Raw genomic sequence first — 11,649 nt, forward strand, 5'->3', positions numbered from 1 at the left:
TATGCGGGGCGGGGGGGCTGCTCCCGTAGATGCTCGGCCCCAGCGGTTTCGGCTGCGAGAGGGCCCAGGGGGTGAGGGGAGAGGGGCTGCGGTCACAGCTCCGGTCCCAGCTGTGTCGCGGCGGTCACCGGGCCGTGGGCAGCCCCAAGCCCTTTCTCATAAGGACATCTAGTGGCACCGTGACGGACGGCACTCGGTCCCTCAGCCCCTTTCCGCCCAGGGTGCCCCCGACCTCTGCCATCGGCTCTCACTACCGCCCACACAATGCTCAGCCCGGGCAGGGGCAAGGCTGGATGCCACCAGCGATGCCCCTGGGATGGGGCTGGTCAGCGAGGTGGGGGCATCTCCAGGAGAAGGGTGAGCCCAGGGGGCAGTCTGAGCTGTTGTGAAAAGGTACAAAGCTGCAGGACAGAGCGTGGGAGGCTCCCATCCCTTTGCAGAGATGCGAGCACAAAAAACAATACAGAGGTCCCTTGGGGGAAAAGTGGACATCCGAGGGAGAAAAGAGTGTGGTGGGACAGTGCTGGGATGGTGCAGAGCAGAGGCAGCACACACAGGGACAACGTGGGACACCTGATCGAGGTGTCCATGTTCATTGCAGGGGTGTTGCACCAGATGGCCTTTAACGATCCCTTCCAACCCAAACAATTCTGTGATTCCATGAGTTCCCAGGGCCACAGGCCAGGCCAGGCCAACCCTGTTTTGTGGCCAGCTCCCAGGGCAGCAGAGAGGAAGGACAAACAGGGAGGTGGAAAGCCCTCGAGCCCTGTATTCTCTGGGGGAAACCAGCACAGACCTACACGGACAAGGACTGGGACACGGGGTCCAGCAGCAATAGCCGTGGTGCTCCTGCATGAAGTGTGCAGGGAGCTGGGACTAGAGCAATGACCTGCACACAGCACACCCTGTCCAGAAGCATCTCGCAGCAGAACAACATATGCACGGACATTTCTGGAAAAAAAACAGAACCCACCTGCAATGAGCTCCATGCAATTAAGGAAAACACGCCCAGCGGGGAAGGATCAGTGCCGTGCCCCAGGCACACAGCTGCCTCCATGCAGCTATTTCCTAGCAAACCTCTTCAGAGCATAATGACCATGAATAGCATGGACTTGAAGAGCATTTCCATTACAGAAAGGGCATATCATCTTCTGCCTTTATTCAAATGAAAACAGTAATGAAATCACTGCTGCCTAACACAGACGCACTTGGTTAGGCATGTACTCGCTTTTTGGTGGGTTTTGTTGTTGTTTTTTTTTTTTTTTTTTTTTGCTTTTCTGTTTCATGGTCAACATTTATGCATTGCTGTCAGAAAAAATTGCTTTAATTTTCCATTCTGTTTCAAGACCCTTTGCTGAAAACAGAAAGTATTATCCACTGAAGAACTGTGAATTAACTCCATCTAATATCTTAGGAGCAGACCTAACACCAAATGGCATTCACTTACATTTTTAATGTACCGATGAAGTCATAGAAATCACTAACTTAGTGGCTGGCTCATCAAATTTTTCTTGCTAAAGCACATCCCATATCTCCTACTCTGACTCTCCTCTAGAGAGCCCGTCACTTCTTTTAATGATTTTCATTGTCTAGCATCAACATTTTAAGGCTAGGCATGAGTGATGTGGGTGAGTGAACTTCTAGATTTCATTTGGCTTTCCATTTATGGTGTCAGAATGAGTCTGAGCTGCCAGTGTTTCTTGTGTTTCTCCTTTCACTGGCCCTTAACTCAGACCTTATGTGTGCTCCTTTGACTTTAACGAGGCTACACGCAGACCCCGGGACCAACAGAAGTGCCCTTCCATAAGGACAACTGGGGCCTGGCTGTTGGGCTGTCCTAGCAGCAGCAACCACCCCAAAGCATTATTTTTTCAGAGATTTCTTAGCTGTATTTCCCAACATAGCCTTCTACATGCCCAGTAGTTATTCAATGCAGGTTTAAATCTGTTACACCAAATCTTTTCTTTTTCCTTCCAGGCTCAGCAAGTTATTCTGCGCAGGTACAATGCGCTCCCAGGACAACACTACAGGACGGCATTTTCTTGGATAAAACAGTTTGGCAACACTTGCTCTTGAGGAAATTTGTGGTCTGTGCGTTGGGGAATGACTCAGTGGAGCCAGGAGCTGTCTGAAAGCCCCCGCTGAGGATTTGCTCTGAGCACAGCCTGCAGGGCTGGTGGGTGGGCAAACAACGCAGCGCGGGAGCTCCCGTTCAATAAAATGAATTTGTCTCCAAATAGACTTCGCCTTGTTTCACTCAAAATACTTCAGCTTTCTGCACTAAAGCGCAAGAAAAGAGAATGTTTGGTTGAAGAGCTGTCACGCACCAGTGATGCCCATCCCCAACCATAAGTGGCTCCCACGCAGCTGCCTTGCATGCTGCCCACCTGCTGGCCCAGCAGGTGGGGGTCCCCAGGGCCTGGTCCTGTCACCAAGTCTGGAGTGAGGTTAAGGACAAGGGTCAGGGCATCAGATTTGCTTCTGGTTCCTCCTCTTTTCTCTCTGCTTTGAATTACTCTGGTCTGTTGAAGCACGACACATGGTGCTGGTGGAGGAGCACATCTCTGAACCCTCAGAACCCCCTGGCATGCTGCCGGATGCTGCTGGTACAACCAGCTTTGAGGGCTCACATACAACACAGATACCACTTCCCAAGGCCTATGTATCCCTAGTTAGTGACTTGGGTAAATACACAGTCCCCAGGGATGGATGACATTGGCATTCCGCTTGCATTTGCAAGTCCTCTTCTAGGTATCCCAAAAGCTCTTCTCATTTCTGCTGTCACGTTCACCACCCACTCTGTGGGGGCACTGCCATGAGAACAGGCACCCTCACCTTTATAGGCAGCAGGCTTACAGAAGTCTCATATCAAAGGAGATTTTTCTGTTTGGGTGCATTACTCAGTGATGCCAGCCATTAAGGTGGGCCTTGCAGTCTGTTAGGAAGCTCTGCACCCCACACCTTCAACATGTCACATGCTGATCACCATCAGCCTTAGGAGAGTCGTTTACAACTCAACAGGAGTCATTTACAACTCAACAGGAATAGCACTGCAGTGCAGACATACCTGCAGGACTACACAGGCTGCTCTCACAAAATACATTTTCCTACCTCAGTCTTGTTTATCAGGATGTACCCACTCCCAGGAGCAGCAGCGCCAGCTTGGGAAGGGCAGCCATGAGCTGAGGGTGACTACAGCACAGGCAGTGCCCCCACCTGCAGGAGCAGCCCCACAGCATCAAAACACAGCAGGCAGGGTGAGGTTTGGGAACAGGACCCACCAGCAGACACGGCAAGCAATGAACTGAGCCCAAAGTCCATGCATGGGTCTGGTCAGGAGCAGGACTGAGGGCAAGCAAAGATCCAAGGCCCAGTCAGAACAGAAGGTCGGCAACTGAACCGACCACTAACACAGCTCAGCAAAGGTGAGAAAAAGGGCTGATGTGCTGGCATGGGCCCAGGTGGGGCTGGTCAGGGTCGTTAAGGTCTCCTGGTGTATCCAGGGCCCTGACACCTACCAAGACTATGGTTCCTTGTGACTTCATTACCAATACAATTAGAGATCTGATAGTAGGGCTTTTTTTCTTAAGGGTTTTCTTCTAATGGTGAACTTCTGGGCTGACTTCAGTTTGAAGATGCACCTCTGGCAGCCCCAGAGACTGTCATGTTGAGTCCAGTGACAGAGTCATTGGAGAAGTCCAACAACCCTGATACCGAAGCCATCATTATCTAAAGTCAAAATGTGTATGATCTGGAAACTCAAGGAAAGCAGAGATGAAATGCTGTGTGAGACACACCTGAACCCGGGCAGAAACCCACAAGGATCCCTGAGTGTCCCCAGGAAGGGAAGTCCCCAAGTTCACACCCTCTAGAGCAGGGCAGCCAAACTGGGGAGGAAACATGCCCCAAGCTCAAGGCATGTCCTCACCATGGGACCAGGCAACTCAGCAATCAGGGCAGAGCACATAGACAGGGTGGAGGGTACTGCCCCTCTTTCACACGGATGAGTGCCACTAAGCCTACTTGTGTTTAGATGAGAGCAAAGCTCTTCAGTGATCCTTTAAAGATGGATTCAATGCATTCCTAGGTGAGTCGTTTCCAAAGTTAATTACATTTCCTGTTAAATATTTGTGTCTTAATTCCAATTTGAATTTTTCTGGCTTCAGCTCCATCTGTCAGCCACTGAGCCTTGTCTTTGCCCGCTGGATGAAAGGACCCTCTGCTATCAGAAATCTCCACCCTGTAAGTACTTAGACACCGTGATCAAGTCACCTCTCAGCTTCTTCTCTGATGAGCTAAATAGGTTGAACTCCTTAAGCCTATCATCGCATGGCAGGTTTTTCAGACCTTTTCTCATTTTTGCAGCTCTTCTCTGAGCTCTAATTTTTTTTTTAATCCACAATAAAAGCGTGGATGCCACAATTTGATACAATATTCAGTAATGCTCTCCCTACACTTTAGGTCACTTTTCCATCCTAACTAATAGCTCCTCAAAATACATAACTGTCACATGCATGAATTATAAATTGGACTGATGTTTTGCTTATCTGGCTTCCCAAGCCCCATACTGCACCACGGGCTTTGTGGAAACACTCCCCTGATCTCCATATGTGGATGATATTTTTCCCGTAAGAACTGTAGCACTGAGCTTTCCATTCCTAAAAGGCACAAGGCTTGTTTGCACCCCACCTAACAAACCAGTCTGCAACTTAATTTGTTTGTCAGGCTCTCACTGTTAGGGCTTCAAATCCAGATGTAGATAGAACCTGTGGATTGGAAGTTCTCCCATTGCAGTCAGTCAGTCCTTGGTGTGCATACGTATCCCCCCTCAGCACTGGTAAATCCATCACCTATGTATGGAAGTGCAAAGCCACATGAAACCACAGCCAGCACTGCCAGGATCTTCCCAGATGGAGACTCCTTCACTGGGAAATGCTGCAGTTAAATTGCTTCTCCCAGCACTGCTGCTCAGACCTGGTTAAATGAGAAGGCACAGCTATGGTTGAGTCCCAGCGCAGAATCACGCAACCTCGCGGTCCAGCCCCGAACACTGTCCAAAAAAAAAAAAAAAAAAAAAAGGAAAACAGGCTATTTTCAAGACTTTTCCAGCTGCTTTCTTTCTCCTCAGCTCCCCTTTCAGCAAAGCACTATCTAGGACACACAACCAGTGCGTGAAATCACTCCTTCCGTCTCCCTTCCAAGGCTACTGTTGCTGGGCCAAGACAACGTGGAGCAGATGACGGCGTTGCTGCAGGTAATTAGCGGTGCTGCCTTCAGTCCAGGCACGCCATGTACACGTACACTGTGGCTCCTGGTGTCCTGGGGGAGCAGAAATGAGTGGCAGCTGTGGCAGGTCCATCTGGGCTGGAGCGCGCGAGGACAAGGCAGGCTGGAGGACGCACAACTACAGAATTAAGAGGAACACGTCATTGGATGGATTCCCAACAGGGATGGCAGAAAGTACGCTCAGTTTGTGCTTCTCGGTGACCCACTTCCAAACCTTCCTATTCCCTAAATGGAATCTCCTTCAATTTATAACCACTCTGTCTCTTCTCTGGTGCTAAGAAGCCATTATCACTGTGTCTACCCCAAGCCCTCACAGCTGACTTTAGGTGCCAGTTCTTTTTGCTGCAATAACAATAACCTGTGTATGTAAGGTTGGCCAGCTGAACAACTGTGCTGCCTGCAGAACTGAGAGATTTAGCAGGGCAGCCATGTCTGGAGATGGGAAAGGTAAAGGGAAGGGGAATGGGAAGGGGGAAAGAAAAGGGGGAAGGGAAAGGGAAAGGGAAAGGGAAAGGGAAAGGGAAAGGGAAAGGGAAAGGGAAAGGGAAAGGGAAAGGGAAAGGGAAAGGGAAAGGGAAAGGGAAAGGGAAAGGGAATGGACATGACTTTCTGGATCACTTGAATGACCAGGGTTATCTGAGACTCCATGCTTCTCAGCCCATTGAGTCCATTCCCTGCCAGTGGTAAAGCTCCAAGAAATCCCATGGAAGTACATGGCTCTCCCATCAAAATCAATACGAGGATATAGAGATTTTGGTAGGAAATGGGGAGGTTGGCACGAGGAGGCGTGAACAGGGGCACTGGGGTGTGGACAAACACAGGGATGGCAGGGCCCCAGACCAGCAGGCCACCAAGACTACAGCACATTCCTATGTGTTTCAGTAGAAGAAAAATGGACCAGATTAAAATGAGGGCCAGGCAGGAACTGTTGGAGAAACAACAGCAGGAACATAAAGACAAGGACTGGAGTCATAAGTCTCCAGTAGACAGGCAAAAGGCAGAGAGTAAAAGGGCACTGATGTACAGTGACTCACAGTGGTGGCACAGGGTGCACACAGGAGGCACCTGGAGGGTACCAGAGGCTCACTCCAAGTCCACGCATCCCAATCTTGGAAGCCATAAGGCAGGAAGAGGATTTCACAGTCAGCATCTCCTATGGCTGCTCTGTCACAGCAAGTACCGTGGATAGATTACGTGGATACGCACGTCCTGGCACTTCCAAGTATGTGGGCATAAGAGAATGCCTGCAAGGGAAATCAATTTCATTTTAAAATAAAATCTTCATTTCCTATATGGACTTGCGCTGAGCTTCGCTACATTAGCTGAGCTTTGTTGCTGCGACGTTGAGACAGATATGCTTTAGATTCCAGATGTTTTGAATTTTCTGTCTATTTGTAATAATAATGATAACAATCATACAGAACAAAATAATTCTTACAGTTTTTGTACGTAAATTGAAATGTTTCCCAAATGTTTTGTGAATGTGTTCTAGTTATCATTATGTACAATGAGGGAGCAGATACGTACTGTCCTGGCTTATTCCTGCGGGGCACCCACTCCTCTGGAAAATTATCTTCCCTGTCTAAGAGAGTTTCCAATTGCAAAAATGATGATGGCGCTGATGATTATGATGACTATTTCTCCCAGGAAAAAGAAATATGATATAGAAATATGCTGAAGTACAGTCAGATCTGAGAGCGCGTCTCAGTAATAATTTAAATTAAAAATATTAAAGGCGTATGTTGTCATTACCCAAACACTCACATATTGCAGCCATACCGTGCAATAATCAATTCCAAAATTCAATTGAAATAGAATTAATCGATTATTTATTCTCTGGCTCCAGATTAGGGTACAATTGTTATGACAGATATGCCAGCTCCTTTGAGGTTTTGGGCTTACTTCACCCTTGAAGCACCAAGAGCTGGCCAGCCAGCACGTACTGGGAAGAGTTTAGAGATGTTCCCATGGGCAGGGCAGTGCCAGCACTGGACCTCACCATCTCCTCCCATTCCTCTTCCCTACCTGAGACCCTCTCCAAGCTCCCTGTGCTGGAACCGTGCCCACGGAGCAGACCATTTGGAAAAGTTGGTTTTACTCACAGCGAGTTGTAGCTTCAGTCTCCTTAATAACATCGACATCAGTCATTTTCTGAAAGTGGAGCTCGTGATGGCCATTTCCCAATAAAAGTGGATTCCTCAGTCTCAGACCTAGAAAAAAAACTGCAGTAATGAAGGCCAGCCAAAGAAAATGACCATTACTTATTTTATTTCACTCTTAACTTTTAAATTCGAGCATGATTTTGCAGAGTTTTTATTATAGGAACTTTGAAGCATTGGTATTATTCTCCGGGGAGGGCGCGAGATACATGAAATACCCACGCATAAAGCCGGGCGTGTTGGCGGATGTGCCATTAAGTGCCGCTAATCGCACGCCACATTTATTGTCCAAGGTCAGAAAGCTATTCTGCCTTCAAAAAGGAAGCGCTGCAAGTTGGAGCAGGATGAAACCCATTCTTTGTGGGTATGTGTCCAATTGAGGACAAGAGAACCTTGCAGCTGCGTCCCTACACATCCTTTCAGACCTGGCGGTGACAAAACCCCGTGTGATCGCAGGGGTGACTTAATAAGAGGCGAAAAGTTACAGCAGGGCCATTACTCCGTGCTGCAGCCCCTGTGTGCAACACAAAGGCAATCCGGCACGGGCTATTTCGCTACTATTTATTTTTTTTCTCATTAGCACTAAAGACTTGGAGGTGACCCTCGTACATACTCTGGCACACAGCGATGTTTTCCACTATGGTAATACCATTAACCCGTTGTGAGTCTGCTTCCAAAAACTCCTTCCTGTACCAAAGGCATTCAGAAGGAGACAAAGTTCCTTAATGGCTGTTTGCAAGACCTCCTTATTTTCTGCTGACAAATGTGGGAATGGGAGAAATGCAATGTTTGCATGGAGCAGTTCCTGATCCTGAGTGTTTCATCTGCTTTATCATCAAGGATTATAGGTCAGAGTCTGGGCTCCAAATGTGTGTTACCTACTGCTTGGCATGCATTAGTCATCCTTCCCTCTTGAAATCACTGTGAAAGGCGCCCGATGAGAGGGCATGAATAGCTAATAGTGGGTCCTGGAGGCTGCAGTGTGTTCATCAGGCAAACACGTGCACACCGGAGAAATCAGGGTGTATTCACAAACGGAACAAAAGGCAGAAATTCAGAGAAATGAATTCCCTCAAGGGCATGTGATGGAAGATGCCTCCAGCCTACCTCTCTCCTCCTGCTGGCTTGCACTGCTGGTGGCTGGGAGTTGTCTGTCTGTCCCAACGCAATGCTCCTCCTCCCCACCAGGCAAGGTGCATGCAGATGACACCTACCTACCAGAGATGCTCCCACATGGCTGCTTCCCCAAGGAGGAGAATGTCTATTAATGCTCCCAGTCAGCACAAGCTGTCATTCCCACCACCCCAAAACGAGCAGACAAAAGTCCTACCTGGGACCCAGCGTGGGATGAAGCATCCCCCAGGAGCTCAGCCCTGCTGCCCCTGTCCCCAAGCTTCACAACAGCCACTCTCTGCCTGGCAGGTTTCATTTCACTGCTGAAACAAGAGAGGGAAAATTGCCCAAAAACCCAGCAGAGGCGCTTGGAGCCTTGCTGCACCCAGGGCTCTGGTTTGTGCAAGGACCCTCCAAGTCCCCCCCCTTCCCTGCCAGCACCAAACAAAGTCCAAAGAGCTCGTTACTCAGCTCAGAGCATCGGCAAAGCTTTCCCCACTCTCAAGCAGAGGCTGAATGTCAAATGAGAGCAATAAAGGAGCGCAGTGCCCACTGAGCGCTCACAGGTCAGGTGGGAGAGAAGCAAAAGGGCTGAAGAGCATTGTGTGCTGCTGTGGTTTGAGCAGCGCAGAGGGATGCTGGGGGTGAAGCAGCTCGCGTGGGCCAGCTCAGTGCCATGCACATGAGGCTGGGTGCAAAGGGATTGGGATGCTACTGGGGTGGCAGGAGCAGCCCTGCTCAGGTTCCATGAGGAAGAAAGGGGCCCAAGGCTGTGGAAATGAGAAGGGCACAGCTACCATGTCTATGCCCAGCCACTGCTAAGCAGAGCATTAACAAGAATCCCACCACACCTTTTCATTAGCTCAGAGATGCTGAGGGCAGGGATCGCTGCCTTCCGCCCACCTCCCTGCCCATGGCAGCTCACCCACAGCACTTTGCATCCAGCCCATGTCTCAAGGGTCAGCGAGCATGGGGGGTTGTAGATGCAGCACAGCGCTCATTGGCAGTCCTGACATGCATGGGAACTTGACATTTAGTGAAAGGGCCTTTTGCAATAGGTAATTCTGCACTTCATGAAAATTTGTTTGCCCTTCCTAATCTCTGCTGCCAGCACAGCCTTTTGTGTGGCTCTACCTGGGTTGCAATCAGAGGACTTCTCTCCATGTCTGATCCTGACAACCCGAACATTTGTCAGGGCTCCGCTACCTGCCTTTATAGTCTCGCCCAGGAGTCCCACCGTGTTCTGTGCATACGGATGAGGGCTGAGCCTCCTTTGACACAGCAGAGACGGTCGTAGCTGTGCTCATCTTCACAGAGTCCTAAATCAGCTCTGAACGAGGACTCGTCCTTTCACAGCATCCCGCAGTCAGGTCCAGGGCAGCACATCCCATCGCGGAGCCTTTCAACACGCCGCGTGCCATGCAGCTGGGTGATGGGAGCCAATGGTGTGGGTCACCCTCCGTGAGCACATAACGTTTGAACTGCCTGCCTTCAGCGTGCCCCGTCTCCTTAGCAAATTATCATCATTTTCCTCCTTCTGCCTTCTGCTCCTTTTTTAAACAATTTCTCTCCCCAGGTTTCCTTTAACTCCTTGTTATTGAGAGTGGAGCTACAGAGGCTGAGGGCTCCAACAAGATCCAGCTCTCCAGGCATTGGAGCAGCAATTCAAGGCAGTTACTTTCTTAAGTCTCATCCTCAGTGCTAACTCATTCTCTTCTGTCACTTTTTTCTACCTTTCATATGAAGGAGGAGGAAAATAGGAAATAAATAGGTGACCAAACATATTGCAAAATCCTTCTTTGTGGTTGATTGACATCCTTCACCATTCTCCGCATCACCACATTTTTCTCTGCTTTTTTTTGTGCATCCTCATGTCCCTGGGATGAGAATGAATGGCCTTGGGATCCAGGGGAGGCTCAGGTGGTATATCAAGAAAAAATTATTCTCGGAAAAGATGGTTGTGCATGGGCACAGGCTGCCCAGGTAGGTGGTGGAGTCATTGTCCATGGAGGTGTTCAAGAACGGTGGAGATGTGGCACTGAGGGACGTGGTCAGTGGGCATGGTGGGGATGAGATGATGGTTAGACATGGTGATCTGAGTGGTCTTTTCCAACCTTAATGATTCTATGATCTATGACTCTATGCAGTACACACGGGGTGCCTTAGTACTTATCCCATCACCCCCTGTCCCATTCCTTGCTGCTCCTTTTCTCCTCTCCATAAGAGCAGAGGTAACTCTCGGGGAGCGTGCTGGAGCCGATGGCCATCACACAGTGCTCTGGGATGGGACATCTGTGATCACACTGGTGCCTCACCCAGAAGGATCCCTCCTTCCCTCGCAGCAGAGTGCTGCAGCAAAACAAGTGCATCAGTAAATCACCAGGGTCCTACAGAGAGGGCTTAATCCCAGAAGGCACATCAAATATTTATTTTAAAGCAGAGAAATAAATAGATGAAAACACTGACGGAGGACACTCTGCCCTCACATCAATCCCGTTGCTGGACAGTGCTTGGTGGTGGGGGAATTGTACTTTGCCACCAATGCCTGCAGAGCTGGTGGCCCATCAGGTCACCCACCAGGAGCCACCAACCTTCTGCAGGGAGGAGAAATCCTTCCTTTTGTCCCCCAATAGCCCTTGCCCCAGCCCAACTCACCCCACACCACCCCACACCACCACTCCATTCTGGCTTTGATAATATCAAGTCGCCCAGGCCTGACTGCCCAATCAACATTAGAATCATAGGTTCATAGAATCTTTAAGGTTGAAAAGAACTCTAAGATCACCAAGACCAACCCCAACCCATCCCCACCATGCCCACTGACCACGTCCCTCACTGCCACATCTCCACAGTTCTTTAGCACCTCAGGGATGGTGACTCCACCACGTCCCTCAGCAGCCTGTGCCAGTGCACAACCACTCTTTTGGAGAAGAAATGTTTCCTGATATCCAGTCTGAACCCCTCCTGGCACAAATTAAGGCCATCACCTCTCATCCTCAGTTATTACCTGGGAGAAGAGACCAACTCCCACCTTGCCACAACCTCCTTTCAGGTAGTTAGGATCAGGCTATTATTCTCAGTACCTCACATG

The sequence above is a fragment of the Numida meleagris genome, chromosome 12, assembly GCF_002078875.1.
Source record: "Numida meleagris isolate 19003 breed g44 Domestic line chromosome 12, NumMel1.0, whole genome shotgun sequence".
NCBI classification, from domain to species: Eukaryota; Metazoa; Chordata; class Aves; order Galliformes; family Numididae; genus Numida; species Numida meleagris.